General features: G+C 39.9%; 1 protein-coding gene across 2 annotated transcripts in view; it reads left to right on the top strand.

Moving 5' to 3' along the window:
• Bnc2 (basonuclin zinc finger protein 2) overlaps nucleotides 1-27,924 on the top strand; it is a 407,276-nt gene that overhangs the window by 357,809 nt on the left and 21,543 nt on the right. The gene's annotated exons all lie outside the window — the stretch shown is intronic.

Here is a 27,924-nt window from a genome sequence, read left to right as displayed (position 1 = left end):
TGTTGGGGGAAATTATTCAAAATGCTGTATACAAAATACATAGTAGAATACATCATAGGAAAAAATAGGAAAAAAAAAATGTTGGCTGGCGTTACTACAACATGAACAAGGAGAGGACGGCTCCATGTGCCTGCGGGTAGGGGATCCCCAAGGAAGTAGGAGATGTTTGATGTGATATCCAAAGCTGGAAGTGTAAGTTCCTTAGGACGAAGTGTCCTGTGCAGGCTAACAGAAAAGCATCCAGGAGCTTAAAAACAGAAGTGGCAGCGTGTTCCAGAATCTTCTGAATGGATACTGCTGAAGCCTACGAAGATAAACAAAAAGGAAAAAAACTGTACAGGTAGCCTCTTCTGAAGGAATTTGTTATCTGTAAAAAGACAACTTGTGTGATATTCATCAGAGTCCTTGGATTTTAGACAGTCTACTGAGATGTGGCAAAAATGTTAGGAAGTATTAAATTTCTGGCTTCTCCTTGTCTTATTTCAATTTTGTTTGCTGTTGTAAGATAGTTTATATTCCTTTAGTGTACATAGTACATGTATACAATTTGAACATTATATTAAGTCAGTAACTAGTATGGCCACATTTAGTCTTATGGCTAGTGTATATTCTGACTGACAGTCTAAACTGATTACTGCCTGGGTTGTCCCACTATTTAAAGGCTTCAATATCTCTTCCATGTATAAGAACACCGGCGCAGTGCTATAAGTCAAGGTTGTGTTATGAGTTGGTCAGTCTTGGGGATGTGTGAAGCCCCTGGAGAACTTTGGGAAAGGAGTAAGATGATTAAAATCTTGTTAGAATTTCCCTTGGACCACCCAGAGGGCAACGTGCATGGGCACTGGAGGGATTGCAGAAGATATCACTCCCTAGTCTATAGCTCCCCCTATAATGCATGGTTTAGAAACAGTGCCACTTATTTTGATGGAAGACTTGTGGAAGAAGAGAAAACATGATATTTTAATGTTTTAAAGACACTGAACAGAAAAGATTGCTGGAATTTTTTTTAAAGAGATATCAATTGCAACAAAGCACACAAAAATGCTGAGGCAAAAATTGAAGATTCTTCTTTGTTCAAAATAGTGTAAGTACAACTAGAAAGATGACTTAGCAGCTAAGAGCACTGGCTGTTCTTATAGACAACCTGGGTTTGGGTCATAGCACCCACATGGCAGCTCACAACCATCTGTAACTCCAGTTCCAGGGGCTCCAACACTTTCTTCTGGCCTCCAGGGACAAAAAGTATGTATGTGGTGCACTCACATACATGCTGGCCTAACACGTAAACACATAAAAAAATAAATACGTGTACCTTCAAAATATTCTAAGAAGGTGCTCTTACATTTAGATGTACTTAACGAAGTCTAATAACCTGGGTGGCAGATGGCATAAGCAGTGTTTGGTTAGAGCAGATGTCCTGACACTGGTCTGCATCCTTCCCAGTCTAGTCTATAGCATGTGAACTTAATCCTGGACACAAGTAATGAATCACCTTTAAATATCTGTATTTATTGATTTGTTGATCTTAAAGTGTTGTTAGCCATGACTAACCTCTACTCCCTCCCTGCTTCCCACTTACTCTCCTTAGCTGTGTGTTCTTGAGTTATGAACTCTGTACTCAGAGAAGAGTTGGGGAATAATGCCATCATTTATGTGTGTCCCTTGTTTGTGAAAAAGTGGAAATTCTCATTTTTTCCATCCAGCGAAGCACCACATTGTAGGCACCTTCCATTTTCACAGCTCATCAAGGGATTTAGTAGATTCTCAACAGTTCTTCTCAACAGTGGCAAATGCTGAAGGCAGTCTTTCTCTTTCCCTCCCAAATCATGTCCAAACACCTTCCATTCACCCCCACTGTGTCTTCTGAACATTGGCCCATTTCTTTTTCCCTGAGATTGTCAGGACTCCCTGTTATGCACATGTAGCACCCTCTTCTCTAAGTCTGCCTGGACAGTGCCTGCTGTTCTGTGACCACAGAACACAAAGATGTTTTCATGGAGCCAGCAAGGGAAAATAGAGGCCGGTGGAACAATGCGAGAAAAGAAAGAAACCGAGGACTCTTGATTGGAGAAGCAGATAGATAACAAATTTGTCAGTTTAAAAAAAAAGTAAAAAGGAAAAGAACAGTGAAAGAATAGGAACTCAGAGTGGGCAGGACCTGAGAAGAGAAAACTTGAAAGAACTGAGCATATTGGACAAAAACAAATAGCAAGGAGAGAGAGAGAGATTGAGATTCTTCTAGTGAAGGAGGGCCCAGAAGTCCCGAAGCATTGGCAGTGTATAGCCGTTCTCTCCTGCATTTCCATTGTGAACCAGGCAGAGACGAGCATGGCTGGAAGACAGCTTGCATTTTAACTGTTCCTCCATGGAAGCCATGCATGTTATTTTCCATTTTCCATTACGTGGAGGCTTTTCCCCTGTTGTAATATGGGTTTCCTTTTTCCTCTTATTTCTCCCCTCCCCCACCCAGTCTTTTGACTCATAGGTCCCTGTTTATATCAGTCTATACCCAAAGGCAAAACAGTTTTAATTCAAACTTTAGATACGGGCAAGGGGGTATAGGTAAGTGTAGTTACCTCACTCTCAATATAAAAGTTGAGGTAGAAAACCTTAGGAGGCTGTGCCTCAGCTGTTATTAATGTGGGCCACTGTATTCTTACTGTAAAGTCAAATTGAATTATTGTTGGCATGTTGTGTTCCAGCAGGCATGAGTAAGTTTTTTCTTTGGCTAGTGAATAGAAGTCATTTTGAGTTACTTTAAAGAAAAAAATTGCAAGAAAGAATGTGAGTGAAGAAATCTTGGGTTAGCTCACAGACAGCAGGAGGATTTCTGTGAGAGTGGGAGTGAGAAAGGCAAGCCATAGACTTGCCGATGGACACTCATTAAATGGTAATAGAAGCTGCGTGTGATGGAAGGCGGGAGGCTCAGAGTTTGTCTTGTTAACTGTGTGTCTACACTGGAGGTAGGTGAATGAAATCAAGCACAGGCATTAAAGAAATTACTTGTGGCGAAGCAAAAGCAAGCTCCTTTTTGCTTTTGTGCCCGAGAGGAGGACAGCAGCCGAGTTCTCCAACTGCAGGCACAGAGAGGTAGGTGGACCGAGCTCAGGAACAGGCGGCAGGTGGTGATCTTGTATCTGAACAAATCTCCAAGAAGCTGAGAGCCCCTGATAAAGTAGGTGGGAAAAGCCATGTAGCTGACGTCACTGCCTCCTGCATTTCCGTAACCTTAAGTTCCTGGAGTGAGCCGTCCTGCGTCTGGACATGGAGAGCACCTATGACGTTTGGAACCTCCTGTACTAACCAAGTAGTCCTGGGTCAGCGGTATGCGGGCTGTGGCTCGAACCAGCTGTTCAAAGCAGATTGTGAATCTAAGGATCTGTGAGGCCTCGCTTAGGAGGCTCTTACAGGATTAATAAAATATTTACAGAATTACCTGTATGGTGGCTTCATTTCTGAGATATTTGGTCCTAATCACACCATAAATCCTCATTCAAGTGGCTTTCCTGTTCTCTGAAGGAAGTTCCTACATGTCTCCCAGAGAAGCAGAAGCAGATTCCTGGCATACTTGTATTAATAACACAAGAGTACCTGGTTTCTGTGTATAACATGTATGTTCTTGTCCTTACAGGCACACATGCATCAACAGATCAATAGGTTATACCTTAAGTTTTTAAAAAGACATATCACAGCCGACTCAAATGAGTGGAATTCACATATAAATATTCAGAAATGTATCCTATCACTTATGGTGGGGAATCTCTGCTGTACATGTTTTACATGTATCCGAGGCAATCTTGAACTGAGCATAATGTGCAATAAGATTTCTAGATACAAGGTCAAGATTTTGCTTAATCCTTGGGGTAAGCTAAGGCCACAGATACCCAGTGTCCCCCTTGTGCATAACATTCTGTGAGGCCTTTGATCAGCAATGTCATTAAACTCAATAACCCCCCAAAGTGAAGGGTTTCTCCCTTTGCTTCACAGCTGGGAGACGGAAGCTCACAGTGGCCATACAGCTAGTGGATGAGAGAATCGGTGCTGAAGCCACAGGAGTCTCCATACCCCACACTGTGTGTGTTTGGTTTTGATGGGGTTTTCCACATGGGCTGCCTCTCTGTACTCCCACAGAGAGAGACTGGAGGGTTGTTGGAAGCTGAGCATAGCCCTTCTCCCAACATTGCTTCTTCATCACTTGGGCTTGAGGGTTCCCTGCAGCTGCTAGCTAGCTGTGACTTTTCTGTGACTTTCTCTGGGGTTGGTTTTTTGATACATTTCAACATCAATAAAATATTTATTACACAATTGAAAATTTGCTAAAAAAAAAAAAATCAAATCTGTTTTAAGAGGTTCCTGAAGACAAACAGCAATATTTAACTGGCAGCAGTTGAGATGATATCACCATCCATATATATTAAGTGTAAATGTCTGTGTGTTTGTATGTAGTTGTGCATACATGCACTTTTATGCCATTTCTTTTTCTATTCTTTCTCAAAGACATAACGGGGCTAGAAAAGCATCAGAAAGACATAATAGGGCTAGAAAGGCATCAGAAAGGCATAACAGGGCTAGAAGCTATAGCCATGGGAAGTTGGTGCACTCTGTGGTTTATGTATGGGGGAAATATGCAACAATAACAACATATATGCACCTGCCTTGGTTGTTTGTCTCACTTGCCGACATGGTGCATAAGCCGTAGTTTTGCACTAGGCTGACTTGTGATTAATTGGGATGTCTTTGTTGTCCACAGCACAGGTTGTGAATACTAACCTGCCTGCTCTGTGTGTGTCGGCACAGATGCTGTTTTCAAGCTGTTTGCTTGTTGCTACTACGTGGATGCCTCAGGCCCAGGTTCCAGGTCCTCATTCTCCTGCTGTGATTCTCCTGTGTTTCTGCAGAGAATTGTAATGCTCACAGAAAAGGGACTTTTACAAAGAGGTGTTCTGTCTGCTCAGCTTGGGGCAGGAGGAATGAAAGATCACCATGTTTTATATTGCCCAGAGGTCTCAAACCAAGCCTCCTACTGTCAGTAAAATCCTTTTCAGAGTGCTTTACCCTACAGACACCAGAAACAAAGGCAGCACCTGTATCCTGGAAACCCTTAGAACACTGTTTATAAAGTATGTCTTAGGAACTGTGAACATTACTTTCCCTTGTTTCTCTTCTAGCTACACGAGGACACGAGGCACTTAGAGACAGGAACAGGGCTTCTCCATTCAATTCCAATTTACTTTTAACTTAAATAAGGATTGCCATCTTGATTACTGGCATTATTCACAGGAGACTGAAAAGTTTCTGCGCCTACCTCACCCATGTGACAGGGTGTTGTCCACGCCCCTCCGGAGCAGGGGCTGCTCATCCTAAGACCAGGAACCTAAAGTGAAGGACAGTGCATGTCATCTGCTCTTTGTTCTCCCCTCCCTGCAGGCTGATGCTGAAATACAGTTTGTAGCCTTCATATTGCACTGAGTGATGGCATAATTAAAGGAGCTAATGCATGTGAAGTGTCGTTTCCCATGGTGACGGGCTGATAGTGGGTGCTCATAAACAGTAGTTGTTACTTTCTGCTCTAGCCAAGTTCTTCTCTTTTTCTCCATCATACTAATTTATGATAACCCCTTAGTTAGGTCTGAAGGTTATGATTTTAGAAAATGTTGACTTGAACTAAGACTTTTATTTTATATAGTTTACATATAGTTGGTAGATTGGCTTTTAAAACAAAATGCTTTGTTGATTACTTTATCCTAAATTATCCTGTGATTCCAGGAGATTGCCATAAATAAATAGCACCATAATACTTGTAGGGCAAGGCTTGGCAGACTAGTCTCAAACAGCTATAAAGATTCTCAACCCTGTGTAAATAAAAATCAAAACCAAGAGATTTGTGAACATACCATTATTATGTTTTGTTGTTACCAATGAATATTAGAAGGAATCACAAAAGCTGCTTTTGAAGAATGATTAGTTGTGTCTTCTAATAAATAACACTTGATACATTAAATACTCATTTGAATGATGTCCTATGCAAGAAATGAAGCTAGCTATGGCCCCTGGGTGTCTAAGAACTTTAATCTGGTGGCTGTATTAGTGGACAGTTTATACTGATAGTGCTTGTTTCCTCTTAGGTACAGACTCTAAGGATTCTGTAATCTTTATCTTAATCTAACACGATAACTCAGAGGTACCATAAAAGTCATACCTCCCTATACTGAAAACTGGTAGTTCCCCTTCTGTCTCCTCCTCATCCTGTTCTGAATCTAGTAGTAAGGTCACCCTGGGGCCTTTAGAGCGACCATTACAGAAGCTAGTTTTGTGCTGTGGGGCTTTGGAGGCGCAGAGCTGGAACAGTGGTGAGGGTGTGAAACAAGAGGTAGGTGTATTAAAAAGCACCGTCACAGCAGCTAAAGACTGCCATCCTTAGAAAGACGTGCTCACCACATCAGTGCTTGGCTAACCTTGCAAGTAACTTGAATTTGGGGGTGTTTACAACATTTCCTAACAAATGCTCCTAAACTGCAAACAAAGTAGTCACTTCCTGCATACATGCATTCCTTCTGGGATTCTAGACTTTTAGCCCACACTAGGCAAAGGGACAACCACCAATAAAAACCATGGTCTCTGACTGACTGTTGAAGCCCTTTCATAGATGGCACTGCAACTATATGGTCATAGTTGAATGTCAGAGGAATCTGCGTCTAGCACAGTTCCTCTGAGATGACTCCCACTGGGTGTCTGCCGCTTTCCACTGGACCTTGCCACATGCATAGACTCCCTTTGCTAATTTGACTTTATAGCCTTGTACTGTAGTGCGTTATAGCTCTGAGTATGACTGTGTGCCAAGTCTTGTGAGCCTTCTAAATGTCAGGATGGGTCTTGAGGACTCTGCCTTGCCCCAACAGTAGCTGAAATCCAACTTAAAAGATTTGATTCCAGAAAAATTGTCAAGAAGTCTGAAGGTATGTATGCATGAAGATTCGCCTACAGGTACCTCGCCCCTTCTCCCATTCTCTCATCTATATCCTAAGCACTTTTCAAGTGTTGGGTTTCATTGGCAAATATGTTTAAAACATACTAAAATTAGGTAGGTACTTACTCAGATATCACTGTGAATTAGTTTATTCTCTGTGCCCATCAGACCTGAAAGAAACTTAGGAAAATATGATATAATCTCACTGTATTGCTTCCTGCTTTCTTTCTTTCTCTCTCCCTCCTTTCTTTCCTCGCTCCCTCCTTCCACTTCTTACCTCTCTCTCTGCCCCACACATAAACCCATTTCTCCCTGATGCCCACTTTGTCTAATAATCAGAAGTCAGTGCTAACTAGAAGTCTCTTCACTGATGAATCACAATGGTAATCACCTCACTTTGAAATCACGAGTTTTCGATTTAAAATAATAAAGATTACTTGAAATCAAAGTTGAAATACTTTATTGTTTATTCCATTCATTATATGTTTACATAGAATAGGCCCCTCCTTATTATACCTAAAGAATTTGCCAGAGCATTTACTATTTATCTCCATTTGAAATGAGAAGAAACAGACAGAGAAGTATGGCTGAAACTTAGCATCCGAGAGAGCACTTGAGCAGAAAGGAAAAGGCAGGAAGGAGATTCGGTAGAGGCCACCGTTGACTGTGCTCAGCTGCACCTGCCCCTTCCGACCCGCCACTACTCACTTGTCACAGAAGTTCAGCTCACATCCACTCGGCTCTTGTGTTATGGGAATGTGACCTTCGTGTCTAGAAGGAGGAGCAGCATGTGAGTCTTAGGTGATGTCTAGTTTATATTCCACTAAAACAGACCAAAAGAGAAGACAGATTGGATGTCAAAAACTTTGCCTCCTACCTTAATAGATAATTCTTTAATAAGTAAAAAGAAAACATATACATCCTTTTTGAACTGAAATTTTGACCATTATTTCATATTAAATTTTGGAGATGGGCATCATGGCTCATACCTAAAATGTCAGCACTTGGGAGACTGAGGCAAATACATTAATAGATACCAAATTAACCTGGGAGGCAGGGGGCTATAAAAATTATGTTCAAGACTAGCCTTTAATGCATAATCAGTCAGGTTAGCTTGGGCTAGAGTGAGACACTGTCTCAGAAAAATTAAAGGAAACATAATTAGTTACTATGGAATATATAATGGAATTTCAGTTCTCCTGAAAAAGAATGATACCTATTTTTACATAAAAAACAAAATAAATACAACTTAAGGTCATAATATTAAGCAAAATAAGCCCTATTAATAATGACATTATATATACCTTCTCATTCATATATGTAACATATATACATATCTATATATATGTGTATACATATATATGTGTATATATATATATAAGAGACACAAAAGTCAAGGAGAGATTGAGGGATATGAAGACTAGGTGGGGTGGGAAGAAAGGGTACATGGGTGAATATGATCAAAATCCACAGTACATTTGAAAGTCATCTTTGAGACCTAACATCTTTTTTCCCTATTCTGTGCCTTTTCTTTTTGGAAGAGGACCAGAGTTCCATATTAATAGTTGAACAGATGTAGTCACAATTAAAAACTCCGATATGTTTTCATATACCTACATGTCTCTTTTCTCTTTGCTTCTTTATTTTTATCAAATATTCCATGAAAGAGAATTCTCTGCCATCTCTCTCTCTCTCTCTCTCTCAGCCCCATTGCTAGAAGTAATATACCTCAAATTCCATCCAGAACTTGATGACTTAGTGTTTTAATTAAGTATCTTAATGTTCTAATATTCAGTTTGACCATTCAGTAATTTAGTGTTGCCTGTCATGAAAAGTGCTTCTAAGTCTGTCAATTTTTGAAATGCATATTCCTATTCCTATACTTTCATTTAAGACTCCTTAATGTTTACTACATTTCTCTAAATTTTTCATCTAGCATATTATCCTGTGATGAACACTCTTTTTCAGTTTTGTTACTTATTTTCGCAGTTGAGGAGATTGTAGTGACTGCCCCTAAACTTAGGAACAATCCTGTAACAAAATGAACTCAGGAACATAAGATTAACCAAGATCTTAAACTATTTCCAGAAAAAATGGATCACTGCTTGTGTCAGGAAATACTCATGTGTTGTTTCTGGAGAGTGTGACATGAAATGTCTGAGTATCCGCATCTGCAAATGGGACTGATCAGACACTAGAAAACCTACCTCTGACTCACAGCGGCTGCTTTCTGTTTGTTTTTGTAAGCATCTCTAAAGAAAACAGCTGGGTTTGCAGGAGCTGCTAGTTGTTAGTTTACAACAAATGAGTTACGTTTATGAACTGCATTTCAAAGTGTCTAAAATGACACTTGAGGTACATGGGGTAGAAAGATGAGGGTTACAGAAGTCTAATTAACTCATGGGACTGGTTACACTGTAAAAGAGTCATCCCAGATTATATGGAGCACATAGATAGAAAACAGATTATGCCAAAAACCACAAGAAAAAGAACGGGATTTGTAAGCACTATTACAGGAGTCAATACAGTTAACACTTGAGAGGTGGGTCTTTGAACAGTCATTAGTCCACTGTGAGTCCATACATGAGAAAGTATTACAGGTAGAAGGAACAATATAAGTAGACACAATGCTCTATGAAAGTCATGTTGCCTAGTACTGGACGTCAGTGTGCCAATGAAGTGAGACTTAAAAGATCACTTGAAAAGGTTCTTGAATACCAACATTGAATACTTCAATGCTGAGATCTTATAGCAAACAAGAGCTATGGAAGCTTACTTTGGAAGGATTGTAACATGAGCAGAGACATAAGAAAAGCAACTTCACAACATGTAAACGGATGAGAGGAGTATATCAGAAACTGTTAAGACCACCAAGTTAGGAAATAAGATGGGCCATTAATAAACTGAAGCTGTAAGTTAGGACCCATGGTCTGGATGAATCTCTCCCACCCATGTCCCACAGCCACTTGGTCCCAAGTAAACACACAGAGGCTTATATTACTTACAAACTATGTGGCCTATGGGTCAGGCTTCTTGTAAGCTAGCTCTTATAACTTAAACCCGTTTCTAGTAATCTATATATTGCCACATGGCCATGGCATTACTGGTCTGCTGGCATCTTGTTGCTCCTTGGGCAGTGGGCTGGCATCTCCCCTTACTCTCCTTTCTCCTTTCACTATCTCTCTTGGATTTTCCTGCCTGGCTCCATTCTGCCCTGCCACAGGCCAATGCAACTTTATTTATTAGACAATGGGAGTAACACATATTCATAGCATACAGAAAGACATCCCACAGCAATAAACTTGTAAGAATAAGTGTAAAAGGCAGGTGAAAGAAGCAGATATGTGAACAGACACTGGATTACCCATTAAGGAAACTCATGTCTCAGTCCTGGAATTCAGAGAGGAATGGGGAAGGGACCAAGCAGGCAAGAATGGGTCAAGTGGGGTGTGGAGGTGGAAGACTCTTCAATGCAAGTGCTTCATGTGTTCCACATTCAAGCTGATTTAAACGGTAGCTCCAGAAACTATTGCATCTATGACCTTAAGTCAGTTGCCCAACCTTTTATCGCTCAGATGAGTAACAGGATCTCAAGCAGATATAAACAAACACAAAACATATGTGCAAGGTACTTTTTCCTGTCTCAGCGTCAGAGCGCAGTCATACTGGGTAGTTTTTGAAGTGTTTTGATAGCTCCAGCATAGCTGATTTTTCAAATCTCCCTCCTTATATGAAGAAACTAAAGCATAGGGACCATATTACTTAAAGCCCTTCATCCTAAAAGTAAGGAGTTAACGAAAAATAAAACTCATCAATTGTATATGTTTTAGATTGGAAATTGTTTCTTTGTCTCACAAACCCCCATCAAGCACTAGTTCTTTTGAACGGGTTGTATTGTAATTCAGGTAGAAGGAGGATGCTGGAGACAAAGTCCAGCACCTTCTAAGCAAGCATGCCACTACTGATCTACACCCTGGCCCAAGGTTGTTAGTTTTGTTGACCTACAGGCCAAATCTCAGAAGAAACCCCCAGAACTGTAGTTTACTTCATAAAATAGAGTGGATATAGGCCATAAATGAGAAATAACAGAAGTGATGGAAAGACTAAAAGAGAATGTAGGAATTGATAAAATGTTATTGGCAGAAGATAAAATGGAGGGAAAATCTTAATATACATATATTTGTCATTTTATTATTTCAGTGTGTAATAAACTGCTGATTTGCATCTATCTACTCCATAGTTACTTACAGACACCAGCCACATGTTGCTTTCTGGTTGTTTGTACAGTAGGACTTACTTTCATTGAAAAAAATGTCCAACATGCATCATTTGCAAAAGCATTTCCTAAGAATATACAATTTGCTGGTACTTACAGGGAGAAAAGGTGAGGATTAAACTTAACTATATATTATTTGCTCAAACTATCATTTTTCCTGTCCCTATAGAAATAGTCAGGAACCTGCCTCCCTACCCCAGCTGACCCAGGGGAAATGACCTGACATTTCTGCTGGAGGCCTTCTGCATAGTCGAGAGAGTTCTGTCCATGGGGAAATGCCTTTTGAGTAGTTCAGATACGAGGTTGGAGAGCATTACACCAATTAGAATGCACTTACCCTGGATGTGGCAGTGGGTCTTACCTGAGTTGTAGCAGGAATCTTAAAAAGTTCTTATTAATAAAATCAAACCCGGGGCCAAATGCTGGATGGTCAGAGAGACAGAACAAGCCACAGCTAACCTCACCTGGCCAACTTCTCAGCTGTCTTGTTTCCTCAGACTGGAAGCCTCTGTGTCCTCATATCCGAATGGCTCTCAGCTGAACTGTGCTGCTAGAAGCCTGAAAGCTTAACCAGCCAAATGCTTCTAGTTCCTGGTCTTCACGCCTTATAAACTTTTCTGCTTTCTATCACCACTCCCTGGGATTAAAGGCGTGTGTCACCATGCCTGGCCATTTTCCAATGTGGCCTTGAACTCACAGAGATCCAGAGGGATTTCTACCTCTGGAGTGCTAGGATTAAAGGTGTGAGTGCCACCATTTTCTAGCCTTTGTATCTAGTAGCTGTTCTGTCTCTGATCCCAGATAAGTTTATTAGGGTGCACAATATTTTGGGGAACACAATACTACCACACTGAGTGCAGAACCACTGGTCTAGGAGAAAAAGATCATACTGTGGGAAAACACTAAAGCACCCCAAGTCATCCAGTCATACCTCAGTCTGCTGATCTTAAGCAAGTAAAATTGCTCACCTGAAAAACATCAGGCACTACATGATCTTTAGCTGCCTCCCAACTGCTCCATGCACAGCACTAATCAATTCATGCAGCATTGATTCATCTCAGCAGTAGGGATAGAAAGGGCCATCCGTAGTGCATGGTATAGAGGCGTACATGACATGGGAATACAAGTCAATCACTGAGGACAGGTAATTATTTCTGGGAGTGGTCAAGGAGGAAGGGACCATCAGACATCTTGTAGGTTTGTTTCAGTGGAGCCTAGATGGAAGAGAATGGTGACAGAAGGTAGGGGGTTCTCAGAAGCCAGGACAGTTTGGTAGTTTTCACACTCACAACAGGTAGCTCTTGACTTGGAGTATCAGAGGTCTCATCAAGAGCTGATGTGTGAAAAGCAGGTCAGGTCTATATTGAGGGGCCTTCAAATGCCAGATATGGTAATGTATTTCTTATTCTTTCTAGAATAGGGAGCCTCTAAAGCAGTGGTTCTCAACCTTCCTAATACTGTGACCCTTTAATACAGCTCCTCATGTTGTGGTGACCCCCCACCATAAAATTATTTCCGTTGCTACTTCATAACTGTAATTTCACTACTGTTACGAATCATAATGTAAATATCTGTGTTTTCCAATGGTCTTTTGGGAGTTGTGACCCACAGGTTGAGAACCACTGCTCTAAAGGTTTGTTAAAAAGAGTAAAACGTTCTTAGTCTCCCAAGTTTAGAAATGTGATGATAATGGTATGCAATGATAAACATGTAAAGAAGTGGTTCCCTTCATGGCTGTTTCCACATGTTAGCTTATACCCACGGATCTTTCAGTGTTCATACTTACCTTTGTCTAAATAGCACTGATTTCACAAACTCATTAAAATACTTTATCTGTCTGCTTATGTCCTTTATACACTAATCACACAAGTAAGCAGTTGCATATACCATTGACACAGGTAAAAGTCTCTTTCCCGGGTTATGTTATCCATAAATAGCCTTAATTAGTATTTTAAAACAGGGAAAGGTTTTGAAATTTTTACTGGTGTCCTAGTGATGTCAGTCTTAACCGGGAGCCCATTCCTTCTAACTTCAAAAAGACTTAGGAAGCAGGAGCCTTGTACGGTGTTTCCATTTTGGCCTGCAGCTCCTGCTTGGCTGAAGCTACATTGCCTAAACACCATACAGACAAGATCAGTGTATGGGATTGGAGCCCTAGGGGTTGTCCTTAGACTCCAGCAGCCCCCGAGCTAGACCTGTCAAGTGTGGCTTTCATGTGTCCCTTTGCTTTTGCGGCAGCGTTTGCTTCCAGCCTGTTCAGCAAGGGCACCAAGAGGAGCCCGGTGTTTGTGAGCACATGCTGCCATCAGACAGCTTTATCATCGGGGCTGGGAGCCCCTCCTTACAAACCACTGCTGTCACTAGGCAATTTCATGCAAGCTTTCTCCACGCCCAGCTAATTGAGGGTTGAAAGCTAGCTAGCCTTCAGATCACAGTGGCCCTGTTTCCTATGCTTGCCAGCTATCAGCCACCCTGGTGTCATTAGGAGACACTTTGAATATCTTCCATTTCAAAAAGGTTTAAAATATTAAATGGTGGTCATCTCAAGAAGCTAGACGGGTCTGTCCATTCCCATGCAGATACTTATCTACCTGACAATCTGCAAAATCTTCGATTTCAGATTTAAAAAAAAAAAAAGTCCTTTGTACATCATTTGTCATTTGCAATGGACCCATTCCACCTTTTTTTAAAAAGAGAGTCTTCTGTGGTCCTTATTTTCTCTGTAAATTTTATCAGAGCAGATGTAGTCACTGTAGTGCAACAATGGACTAAACTAATTTCACTGATGTAAACATTGTTAAACAATTTCAAATGCAAGTTTGGAAACAGTGTTTCTGAACCTGTTTAATAATGTTTAAAAATGCATCAATGAAATTGGCTTAGCCTGTGGCCTTTATTACATTATCTGTTCTCAATTACATAGATTCTGTGTTTTGTGTCTGGAGTAGTTATAAGTAACCGAAAAAAATGATCCCAGCTGAAGGGTATGGCTTATCCCTAACCCATTTAATTTGATTTAAAATTGATAAACCTTGGAAAATACTTCCAGAATGCCATATCAACTATTAAAGTAATAGGAAATGCATTCAGGAGGTCAGGCTAGCATCATTATTTCATTCCCCTCCTCCTCCCATCCCTCTTTTTTTTTTTTTTTTTTAAATCCCCGTTGCTTTTCACCTCCCACTCACCCCGGTCTCATTGTTGTGACTCCACGACTAAATTTCAAGCTCTCCGTCCTGAAATGTAACATAAAACATTAAATATGTTTTTACTAATTGTGATCTGCAAAAATCCAAGCTCTGCGCCGAAGCTTTTTATATTTTAATTTCAGAAGTAGTATTTAAGTGATGACACGCGGTAATTTGCTCATTCTTCTGTCAGTATAATTTACAAGGCAGTGGCAGATAAACATAGCAATACAAGATTCATTTACAGTGACACAGTGGCAGATACACAGAGCAGAACCCTGCCTAGGAGATAAAGTGGACTGAGTGACTTATGCAGTAATTAGGGGATAATTGTCATTAACCTCACAAACAGTAGTTTACCCATATTGTTTAAAAGGCTCCAGGATGCGTAATGACAAGGTAATCTGTCAAAGCGCTAGGGGGAAATATTAATAAGATTTGTGCAAGCCTGGATAGAAAATATGCAGAAAGCGGCCACATTAAGCTAATTGGTGGATGAATATACACTTGTAAAAGTGCTTCTAATGGCACGTTTGCTGCTCTCCAAATGACTACCGTTAATGTGGAGAAGTGGGCTGCTCAGAAAGTCAGGACTGCTGGGACAAGAGGGTATTAAGGCATGCAGACGCGGTTATTACCTTGTACTCTGTAATACATGCTTCCTCCTCTTAGCCCCTATTTTGAATTTCTGGATTTTCTGCTCTGGTAATGTATATTGATCATTTATTTTTTCTGGTTTTTTTTTTTTTTTTTTTTTTGCCTAGATTTGTTCAGTCAACCACCAGCCCCAAATTGCATCTCTTGTGGCCAAATAAGAAAGCTAATGTCTCTACTGATCTCTTTCGTATAGCTATACAGAAACCCAAACTATTAATGAATATTTGGATTTATAATTATACACACATGTATGTGTGGGTGCCTTTTATAGGAACACATTTAGTCTGAACAATCAAAGGAGAGTGTATCCATCAACAGCCTTGTGTATGTTACAAGTAATAATGTGTTGTTCCCCGATGAATGCTAAAGTAGGAAATTAATCTTTGTATTCTACTGCTGTTCTTATGCCCAGAGAACAAAAGTTAAATCTCCCAATACATCTTTCTGTTCAATCACACACTTGGTCCTTGGTCCTGCTCTCTCACATTCTAATGAATATGTTAGAGTTCCTTTGGGTTGTTCATTCTGCTTCTGTCGTAAGGAACAGTTCCAGGTGTAATCCATGAATTGGATCATCCATTCAAGCCTTGAAAGCCCTGTGTCAGTCAGTGTCAAGAATGTGCTGATAGAACAGAGATTAGAGGTTGTGCCTTTGAATGGTGTTGAAGTTTTGAACATTATCTGATATGCAAATAGCCTTCACAATGAAACATTTTGGGCTCTATTTTTGTTCTTCATCAAGCATTATGGGCAAATATGGAATTCCCACATGTGACTGTTTGGAAATGTGGAGCCCAGCCAAGCCCTGCCGACACGTAGTCAACCTGGAAATTCAGGGACGGAACTTTGTGGAAAGGGTGGAAAGCTGGAAATGCACACCTCAGAGCGAGACTATCGGAAGAGCCCTGGCAAGACTGGTGTGGTGCAGAGCCAGCACATTTACGGCTGTCACAGGACATGAGCGTCATCTTTATGAACAAGAGGAGAAGAAAACAGGGCCATTTGTGGGGAAACCCCTCTCTCTCCTCCTGTTTCTAGTGTTTTCTCTATGGATTCCAAACTGTCCCCTTGCTATCCTGAACATAAATGGTTTGCTCCATAGACTCTTAGTTATATCCATGTGATGTCCTGTGTCTATCTGAACAGTTTCATTGAGAGAGAGGGTCTTGTGTACATGATTGCTGCTGTTTTGAGAATCACACAATCTCTTGGAGACTATAAATAATTATTTATATGCCTTTATTAATGTCTAACAAAAAAGATACAGTTCTGCCTTCAAGTTGCAGAATATTCCTAAGCCTTTCAAAGCTCTATTGGGCAGTGGGGTGAGCAGGTGTCTCAAAGCCCTATAGGAACTTACTGAGACAGTTGCCCACGTTGTAAGCAAAGTTATTAAACCGGTCATGTATTTGACCAGAATTCAAGATTAATCTAGAAGAGCCAGTGCCTCATACCATCGTCAGTAAGCAGCCCAGACATGTCATCAAGGCACAAGAGGTAGGGAGGACTACAGGATCCAGAATTCCAGAAAAATCTAAGACTCCCAGAACAGAAAGGAATGCCTTCAGTTACACATACTCATATTCTGAAAGTAAGTTGGTGAAAAGTAAAAATTCAGTGTTTAAAATATTTTAATTCAAATTAATTACATGTTTAGAATGTAGACACAGATGATGAATAGTGGAGTTCTGAACCTGATGTTCGTAAGGCCTTTGCTTACATGTGGGGAAACTGAAGCTGAATGTAGTAGTCATGTAGCTGGTCATCAGTAGGACCACGACTAAGTTTTAGGTGTCCTTCAGTCATGTCCGTCATTATATTATTCTCTACATTTGAATAATTCTATTATATAAAGAATAGTCAAAATGTACAGCTTTCAGATACAAAGTATATTTTAACTATAGACTCGTACAGAATTATGTATTTTACACTTAAAGTTAAGGACTCATGAGTAGTTTGTAGCAAGAAGTTAATATGCTAGAAATACTGCTGAGCGGTGGTGGCGCACGCCTTTAATCTCGGCACTCGGGAGGCAGAGGCAGGCGGATCTTTGTGAGTTCGAGGCCAGCCTGGTCTACAGAGCGAGATCCAGGAAAGGTGCAAAGCTACACAGAGAAACCCTGTCTCGAAAAAACCAAATAGAAATACTAACCTAAGACCTGGGATTTTCAGGCCTGGACATTAGCACAGTGGTTGAGAGAGGTACTGGAGTCAGTCCTCAGTCCCAGAATTTAAAAATTTGGGCATTTTTAAAAATTTTGAACTCCAAGTATTCCTTTTATTAAATATGAAAACACATGTTGTCTTTCAAAGTTTCTCAGGTTTGATTTACAATACATATAAGTAACTTGAAAAATGCTTTTGAATCTTTGAAATACAATCCTAGGACTTTGCTAGAATTTACTCCTCTGAATTCATATGTAAAGCAAGACACCTGCTTTATTTCTTTGCAAACAAATGCCCAGGAAGGAAATGCATATGACTGGTTCTAATTTGGATAATCTAAAATGCCAGAGTACATTAGCAAAGTCCTGTTGGGCCCCAGAGCTTCTATGGTTTACTGTGCTATAACACCAGGGTGATCTATCATAATCATAGTTCTAAAACGAATAAGTGTGCAGGTTGTTACTGAGAGAAAACGAGGTAGTATTCTGCAAATTACATATTCTTGCCAGGCTTGTGTGTGTGTGTGTGTGTGTGTGTGTGTGTGTGTGTGTGTGTGTGTGTGTATAGCGCTCGTGTGTGTTTTCCTGTTGGTGTTAGATATCAAACCCGGAGTCTTGTTAGTAATAGGCAAGTGCTCTACCACTGAGCTACACACCCTGCTTAAATGATGGTTTAAAATCCAAAATAAAACAATATATTTTAAAAATCAGCTTTAGTCTTTTAAAGCTAGTTTCTCTAGCATTTTGATAATGCTGTTTTGTGTAGAAAGTCATTTGTGGAAGGTAAAATGTTTAGCTTAATGAGTTTCCACTCTTTAAAAAATAACTTTTCACTGTAGAAAATATTTTCAGATATGAATCAGAAAAGCAAATTATAGCTAACTGTATGTAAGTAGCTAGTACCTAAATATAACATAAAGTTACCATGTTGCTCCTTTCTTATCCCGTGAGCTCTATTCAAGGGTCATGTTCCTTAAACTTCTGGTCCCATCCTAGCCGAAGCAATCCTTAAGTTTGTATTTAGGGTAGTTTTTCAAGTAATATGATATGCCTCATATCATTATGTGCATTCTCTAAGATCAAGCATCTTGAATACTCCATAAGACTGATTTATAATGAGGTTCATACAGAGCTGGAACAGTAAAGTCAGCATCTTCTGTGTTCACAGACACGTGGATGTGCATGCACACCAGTGTGATAAGTATCACTTAAAATACCAGTCCTTGTGTACAGAAAGTATTTATAGAGAACAGGTTTCATTGTTAGCATATCATCTAACAAGGAAGATTCTTCAGTGCAATGTTCTGTGAGAGCTTCACCATTCTAATCAACTGTGTGTATTTCTGTAACTATTCTCTAGGGGTAGGAGTGGCAGAGGAATATGAAGATGTTTTGAGTCCAGTTTTTCATGTAGGGTTGTATTGAAGTTAGTATCAGCTTCTGCAATCACAGCAAGCCAACAGATCCCTAGTTCTGATGTTGACACACTTCTTTCATGGCAAAGACTGTCTTGCATAGAGGAGGAAAGCATGTCTGTTTCCATAAGATAATCGCATGGGCAAATACTGACAAGTAAAAACCACTTTGGAGTTTTATTTGGATGTCTGTCTTCCTGTCTGTACCACACCTTGATTTTTTTTTTCTGAAGGGACATACCTTTTATAGATGGGCAAAGAGAAAACAAGGATGTGATTGGTCAGCATTGTATTTGGAATGTGAAATATGCTCTTGAGAAATTCTGCAAAATACAGATTTCCAAGTCATAGAAATTGAGTAGGGTTTTCAGTACCCAAAACAAATGTTGGTTCTTTAAAAGTAAAGTCTAATTTGAACCATTTGGTGCAGTCATGGTATGAATGACTATGTTTCATTCTGCCTACAGATATTACAGTTGTTACAGCTGGCCTCCTGGAAACATTAGCTTCAAAAGCTGGAAAAGCAGTCACATAAAAGAGCTCTGTATGACTAGAAAGTAGTATAAGTTTTGTTTACTTACACAACCAAACTGCTCTGATGTATGCTGTGTATACAAGTAGTACATCTCTCTTAGGCAGTACCCAGAAAGAAATATGTTTAAATGTAAAATTTACTAAAACAAATGAGCATGCCAAGATCCTTTCCCACATGACTTCAAGTGTTTCTCAGAAATTATCACAGCGTTGCTTAAAAACTTTCCCTAAGTAGTTCCCAGAATCTATTCAAACAGATTTTTTTGTGTTACCATTTTCTTTATTTTCCTTTTTTTGCATGCATACATACATATATACACTTACACACATACTTAAGGCATATATATACATACATATATACATACATACATACATACATACATATACACACACACACATTGGTCCATGAACACTTAAAAATGCCAAGTCAAATAAATTTATGAGATAAACATAAACTTTTAAAAAGGAAGTGGAATGGTTTTGAAATATCATAGTCCCCAGAACAGTTAGATTTAAGGCTAAAATAAGAACTCAAAAAGTGGGTTTGACTTTAGAGTGATAATTTGACATTGAAGTATTTTCTTCTTACATGAGCATGGATCCTGTTTTAATGACTGGTAAGTGTCAGGAGAATGGAAGAATACTGAAAGTTTGTGACTGTTTAAACTGTTTCTTCAAAGCTGTCTGTGGTGCCTAAGGGCATCCCTTCCACAGACTGTTACCCTCGAACTGCTGCCACTTTCTCACCTGAAGCTATCCATATCCAACTCTTCTGGCTAGTCTTATGGCAACTTGACCCAAGCTAGAGTTATCTGAAAGTAAGGAACCTCAATTGAGAAAGTGTCTCAATAAGATCCAGCTGCATTTTCTTAATTAGTGATCAATGGGGAGGATTCAGCCCATTGTGGGTGGTGCCATCCCTGGGCTGGTGGTCCTGGATTCTATAAGAAAGCAGGCTGAACAAGCTACTGAGATCAAGCTAGTAAGCAGCACCCCTCCATGGACTCTGTATCAGCTCCTGCCTCCAGGTTCCTGCTCTGTTAGCATTCCTGTCCTGACTTCCTATCACTATATGGAAGTGCAAGCCAAATAAATCATTTCCTCCTCAACTTGTCTTTTGGTCATGGTGTTTCGTCTTAGCAACAGAAACCCTAGCTAAGACACCAACCTACCTCCGCCTATAAAGTTGATGGAATTTTCATTGCAGATAATGATATGAACTCACCACATTCTCCTCTTGTGAACCCAGATTGATAGGTTTTCTAATTCCTGGGTTGTATTCTGAGACATGTCTTTCTAAAGACAAGGCCAGCTTGAAGAAAAGAGGGAACCAGTGAAAAGAGTGTATGAATGTCTTAGTGTGAGGTGTGTGCACATAGTTCCACACTCTGGTATGAGCTCTGTGAACCAGAAGTCTCCAGAGTTTATGAGTATATTCCCATTAATGAAAATGTGTGGAGTGTTCACCATGACATAAATAGAACGTCCTAAATCCATGCATGAAAGTCAATAGGATAGCTCAGTAGGTAAAGGCACTTGCCACCAAGCCTTGAAGACCTGATTGCACCACCAGAACTCATCGGGTGGAAGGAGAGAACAAACTCCCACTAGTTTTCCTCTGACCTGTATGTGTACTGAGGCTCATATATACCCAGACATAAACACACATACAACATAAGTCTAGAAATTAGCGCTATATCACTGTAAGTTCATGTCTAGAATATTAACAAAAACTGCCTTTGTTGGTAAAAACTAAGTAGAAATTTTCATGTTTAGTCCTCATATCTCAGATTGCCTTACATAGTTTACCTAGTAGAGATTAGAAATATGCACGCTTGTATTATAGTCACAGTATAATTTAGGAGGCAGAAATTTGTAAGTGTGGGATGTCATACAATTTACATAATTTAACTTCAGAATCAAGTTCACCAAGGTATACTTTAAAAACAATAAGATTTACCTAAGTATACATCTGTACAGACATTGATGACAGAATATTATCACCTCAAAGAGTTCCGTAATGCTGTGCCCAGCCAGTTCCCTTTCCATCTTCAGCCCCTGGTCACCATAACCAGCAGTCTGTTCCTGTAATCCTGCTTTCTCTGAACTTTCGTACCATTGGGTTGGGAGAGTATGTATTCATTCAGGGTCTGATGAACAATGGTTTGCAAAGTTGTCTGTCTCATCGTGTGTATTAAAAATGTATTACTTTGTATTGCCCAGTGGTATTCCATTGTACAGCTGTCCCGTAACTTGTTTGCCTTTAAGACTTAAACATCTAGAAAATGTGAGAGTATGTGATGTCAGTTGTATGTGGTATTGTCTCATTGTTGTTTTTTTTTTTTTTAACCAATAACCAATCATTTTTTAGCAATAACTGTTAAACTTTACCTCAGTAGAGTATTTAAACTTAAGTGGGCTTGAAATTCCGTGATTTCCATGCCTTCTATTTGAGCCATGTCTCTTGCCTTGATGCTTGTGTTAACCTGAGAGAAAACAAACATGAAATCTCCGTGGGAAGCTGGTCTGAAAAGCAGGGGTCAGCGTAGCTATGATGAACTCTTCTTATAAAGCGTGCCGTGGAACGCTAGACGTGCAATCAAAACAATCTCATCACTTCCACTTTCGTTGTAAGTGGTCAGGAGCCCTTAGAGTTTGGTGTCATTTAATTATAAATCTGAACATATAGAAGAGGAGATAGTCTAAGTTTTTAGCTAACCATTAGAGGATTTTCTTTTATGACTTTAATTTGACTGAAAATTTCTACTTTTTTCTATTCTATTAATAGAAAGAGTGAATGTCTTTAAATTATGTGCTTACTTTCAAAGTATTTTTTAATTATTTGAGAATTTCATGCAATGTATTTTGTTCATATTCATTGCCACTCCCCCCTTTAATGCCTCCCTGGTCAACTCTCACCTCCCTATCCACTCCCCAACTTCAGGTCTATTTTATTAAGTTCCATCAACTCCAATCTGTGTCACACATACACTTCTTGGTGTGGAGCCGTCCACTAAAGTATGGCCAGCCTTCGAGAAGCCAGACCACTAAGGAAAACTGCCTCTCCCTCCACCAGAAGCCATTAGTTGTCATCCGTTGCTCCTCAGGCCCCCAGCTCTGTGCTAGAATGTTGACCGGCTGGATCTTGTGCGGGACTTGTCAAGCCAAACAGCTGCTGTGAGTTCATGAGTGCAGTGGCTCTGTCACGTCCAAAAGACTTTTTCTTCAACCCTCCCTGACTTTGGCCTCATCCAGTCTTTCCATCTCCTCTTCCACAGTGGTCCCTGAGCTGTTGGAAGGAGGATGATAACAGATTTTCAGTTTGGACTGTGTAGTCTACAGACAATTATTCTCTGTATTTGACCAGTTGTGAATTTGTGCATTAACTACCGTGCCCCCCCCCCACATCAACTGGACAAAAAAATTTCTTTGATAATCTCTGAGAACTACACTAATCTAAGAGTAGAGAGATATATATTTACACACTGCTTTGATACTGTATCCAGGCTGTTCTCATGTCCTAACATGCCCTACCTATTGTAAATAGAGCACCTGTAATGTGGATGAGTGTATGTCTCTGCAGTATGGAATAGAAACTCTTGAGGTTTGCCCAGAGGTGGTACATTTGAGTTGTATAGAAGCCCTATTTCTAATTTTCTGGGGAAAACACGCTGATTTCTCCAATGGCTGCACCAATCTCCATTCCCACCAACAGTATGTGAGGGTCCCCATTCCCAACATCCTCGCCAGCACTTGCCTTCTTTTCTTAATCCTGACCATTCTGACTGGGGTAAGATGGAATCTCAAAGAAGGATTAATTTTCATTTCTCTGATTGCTACGGATGGTAGTTTTGACTACTGCCGCTCTCTAGTATAACTGGAAGTCAGGAATGGTGATAGCCTCGGTAGTATTTGTATTGTTTGGGATTGCTTTGGTTATCCGTATCCTGTGTGCTTCCATACGAATTTTAAGATTGTTTACAATTTCTTTTTAAAAAAATGGCAATGAAACCTTAATGGGGATTGCAATGATTCTGGAGATTGCTTTTGGTAGGATGGCCATTTTCACACTACTTACCCTACCAATCTCTGAACATGGACAGTCTTTCCATCTCTGTTATCTTCTTCCAGGTCTTCAGTGTCGGAATGTTGGCATTCTACAAGTCTTTCACTTCCTCGATTAGATCTTTTTCCAGGATATTTGTTTGTTTGTTTGTTTTTTGTTTTTCGAGACAGAGTTGCTCTGTGTAGCTTTGGAGCCTATCCTGGAACTCACTCTGTAGCCCAGGCTGGCCTCGAACTCATAGAAATCCACCTGGCTCGGCCTCCCAAGTGCTGGGATTAAAGGTGTGAGCCACCACCGCTGGGCCCAGGATATTTTTTTAGGCTACAGTGAATTTGATTATTTCCCTGATTTCTTCCTCAGTATTGCTTACCTCTTAACAATTTAAGTAATCTGAGTGAATATGCTTCTAATATGTTCTGTCTTTGGTACTGCTCACAGTCTTCCATGAACAACAAAAGGGCAGTTACCTTTCCTCTGTACTATGACATGGTTAGTGGCCTGCTGAGAATATACACGGGCTCATTCTTATTCTGATCTTGAGATCACTTGGTAGTCCAGCCCAACACCACTTAGCTGGTCTCTCCTCTGTCTCATTACAGCCTTTCCTTCTCTGTTGTCCATCTCCCCAAATGAGATTAACCAGCCAACCTCCTACTTTATCTTCAAACCACAAGTCTTGTAAGAGGCCTTCTGGAGAGGGTCAGTGTGAGCGATTGAAACCATGACAGCTGAAAGCAAACAGTGTTTAAAAATCACTCTTTCTAGGCGGGGCATGTACTTCAGATGTAGAGCACTTGCTGAGTTTACTCAGTACCCTGGTTTTAGTCCCCTTCATAAAAAACCAAACACTCTGCAGAGTTATTTCAGAAGAGACAGATTTCTATAAGGAATATGACAATTCTGGTGAAATCATATGATGTCTTTTCATATAATGTGGTTAAATGTTAATATTTTGTGTGTTTTAGACTTTTTCTAGACCTGATAAAACAGGTTTTTAATTATTGACTACTCATTTCTCAGCTTTTAAAATTAATAGTTATCCAGTTATTTACAGAAAACTAATACTTGTAATAATACCTTGCGTTTAACTGAACAGTACAGATCATATTATTTTCATTTTCAAATATCATTTCCAAATCTAATGGGTTGGAGGTCAGTGAACTCTAGTTACAAATGGAAAAGCCTAAAGGAATTGATTCACCAACTAGAGAGAAAGTCAGGAGTCCAGTTTTATGCTTATACTTTAATACATTCATGCATAAGACTGCTGTCCTGTTACGGGTTTGTCAGTGGTGGTCAGGATTCATATGCCTACAAAACTGGATTTTTGCTTTGCTAGTACTCCTTCCATGGTCATTCCTAATTTTTTATGACTCCTGTTCACTTGATAAAGTTTATTTGATCACCTTTACTTCTCAAACCTTACTAGGTTGTTCCCTTGTCAATCATTTAATCAGTACTTAAGCGCAATAAAAATAAATCACTAAGAAAATTCATGCCTGTAGTTACTGTCATAGAATCAAATTGTCTTAAAGGTTCCCAATGGTTAAGGACAGTAGCAAATGACTTGGAGTTTATTTGTTGGTGTGTTTTTTGTTGTTGTTGTTTGTTGGTTTGGTTTTGATTGTTTACAAAGCCTTCAAGCTGATACTGGTCCATCTAAATGATTATAAAACATGGTTTCAGCCACTTTGTGAGAGTCTGAATTAAACAATGGGTACTTCTGTTGCAGAAATTTTCAATAAATGATTTTTGTCATTAACTTTGATGGTTTCTTGTTCTCTTAAACTGGCTTATCCCATAAATACATTAAAACTGAGCTGTTCTTAGCAAGGAGCTTGTGGACTCCTTATATCTTTTTTTTTTTTTTTAAGGTTTTTCTTTTACAGATGTGATAGTTACTAGGCAATGTGATCAAATGAATGAAAACTTCTTGGGAAAGAACTCCTGTGGGCCTTCATTTTGGTGGGATCCAGAGGGTACCCTGACACTGAACTCTAGAAACTTGTGCTGTTCTTCAGTATATTCATTAGCAGACATCTTGGTATGATATCTTTATAACTTGTATTTAACTTAACAGATAATACTTTGGTGTGTGTGTGTGTGTGTGTGTGTGTGTGTGTGTGTGTGTGTGTGTGTGATTCAGGCTAGTATCAAAGATCTGAATATTCCTTACATGGACTTTATTTTTTAATCTAAATTAAGTAACTTTAATGTCACAGCCTCAATTTTCTCAGAGGTAGCTACTCAGCACTAACAGACTTCTAAAAGGCAGTAGGTTTTAGAAGAAATAGCAGGCATTGTGGCAGCCAGGAGAGAAAAAAATAAACCATAGGATGGCTGTGTACCATGGGGAGAGAGAGATGGGAAGGCGGGGAATGAGATGATGGTAGTGGTTTTGACGATGGTTCATATTGGTTGCTGTGGTTTCTGTGACTCATTTAATTCCATAGGCTGTGATCTTGAGTGTGTATGTTGACCTGTAGTTTTAGAATCAGGACGCCTGGGCAGAACCTGGAGAAGACATGACTATACACTGCTCAGACTGGGGTTCAGCCTAACAGAAATGAGCAATCACAAGAGCTAGTTGATAGCAAGAAGATATGGTACAGAAGAGGGCCGTACGTAGTTCTAGAAAAATCCTTGATCTGAAAACATTCTGTTTATTGTCCTGACTGTAGTGTATCACAGAATATGGTGGTCAGTGAGTACTGTGAAGACAGTCAGTGAACTGAAGCATCAGAATTCTGGCATTCAAGTGTTGGACTCCAAGAGGGCTTCTTGGAACCTTCACAAGTTGTCTTACACTTCACTTCTGATTTCTTATCTGTTTAACATTCCCCATATTCTGTATTCTATCATGGTGGCAGGGAGCAGGGGTGGTGCTGTAAATGAAATAATGTGTATAAAATCACAACTTACTTTCTTACATTCCTACAGCACCAACAATTCCTTCTGTTCCCCACATTCCACAAACAAGGCTCTGAGGAACATCAGCAGCTATTAGTGACCATTGTCTTGTCGCTCTTGCAGAATCTCCTGAGGTTACCAGCTACCCATGGCATTGCTTTAAGCAGGGACTTTGTGGGAACATTTCATCTGAAAGGCAATTGTTTCTATATGATAAGGGAAGGTCAGGCATCCTGACAGTTTTCATGGGAATGGCCATCCACACGTGCTGACTATGTAAACTGGTATGAGGAATGGTATACATCTATCCAAGCCTAAAAAGTAATTCAGATAAATGCTGGCTATGTACTCACTCACACTAGCTGAGATGGTTCAGAACATGACTGGTCCAGAGGAAGTTATATCCAAAGGCTGAGGAGAGACTTTTCCATTGCAAAAACAGTGAAGGTTCCTTTATCCTCACCCTCTTCCTAGAGTAACATCTTGTGTACTCATAATGCAGTTGTGGAAACAAGGGAGCCAAATTGTTACAGCACTGTTATCAGATCTAGAGTCTTTCTGCACAGTTTGTTCCTTCCCCCACTAATGTGTCTCTTCTGGTCTAATATCCCTAGTACCTCACAATTATGTCTTAACCACCTGCCCTCTAACTGTTGTACTTTGAAGAGTTTTATCCAGTATTTTATAGACTGCCCCTCAGCTTTGGTTTTCCCGATCCTTTCTCATGATTGGGTTGAAGAAAAAAATGTTTATTTTTATTTTCTGTGCATTGGTTTTTTTTTGTTTTGTTTTGTTTTTGTTTGTTTGTTTTTTGCCTATGTGTGTATATCTGTGTGAGGGTGTCGGGTCCCCTGGAACTGGAGTTATAGACTGTTGTGAGCCACCATGTGGGTGCTGGGAATTTGAACCCAGGTCCTCTGAAAGAACAGTCAGTGCTCCCAGCTGCTGAGCCATCTCTCCAGCCCCCCCCCCAAAAAAATGTTTATAAAACCATCCTTTGCCATCAAGAGTACAACATGACAACATGCCTCCCTCCATTGGTGTTACCTTTGATCAGTCTCTAAAGGTAATGTCTATTAGATTGCTCCAGTGTAAAGTTATGATTTTTGTCCCTGTTCCTAATAAGTGTGTTGTCATTTTTAAGTTTGTTTTGGTGTTGAACTCAAGGCCACATGCTAACCAGTTTCCTAAAGCTGAACCACTTTCCCAATGCCCCACAGCACCATTTTGTTTTTCTAGAAGGTTTTGTGCTTTCTTAATTTGTTGGTCAGAGTTGGAGCAAGTGTCATACACAGAGGGCTACAAAGATCCCTAATCTTGGTGGTTCTAAGGAATGATGCCTTTAAAAAAAATCACATAGTCGTTATTCAACTGTTTGAATAGATTTCTCTCAGCCCATGCTAAAAATGGATTGCCTGACATTACATTGCAGGATTCTTAAGTCCTACCTCCAGGCAAATCTCATAGTTACTAGCAAAAATGAAAGTGTGAAATGCTTTTTAATGTATATTTAACAACACATAGTCTGATGATGGCTGATGTGGAGTCTCTACGGACTCCCTTTGCTATCAGAAGAGGATGCTGAGAGACAACTTTTTCCATGTTTACTCTATCGAAAGCCCATCACATGCTTACTTTTCAGGTATCTATCCCTGCCCTTTTAACAAAGTCCTAAAATGCCATATACTTTAAATGGATGTCAAACATTGAATGCAGGGTTATAGCCGGTTTTCAAGAAGAGGAAAG

Source organism: Peromyscus eremicus, chromosome 2, assembly GCF_949786415.1.
Source record: "Peromyscus eremicus chromosome 2, PerEre_H2_v1, whole genome shotgun sequence".
In the NCBI taxonomy this organism is placed as follows: domain Eukaryota; kingdom Metazoa; phylum Chordata; class Mammalia; order Rodentia; family Cricetidae; genus Peromyscus; species Peromyscus eremicus.
The sequence above is the reverse complement of the archived record's forward strand: the minus strand, read 5'-3'. Positions and strand labels throughout refer to the sequence as shown.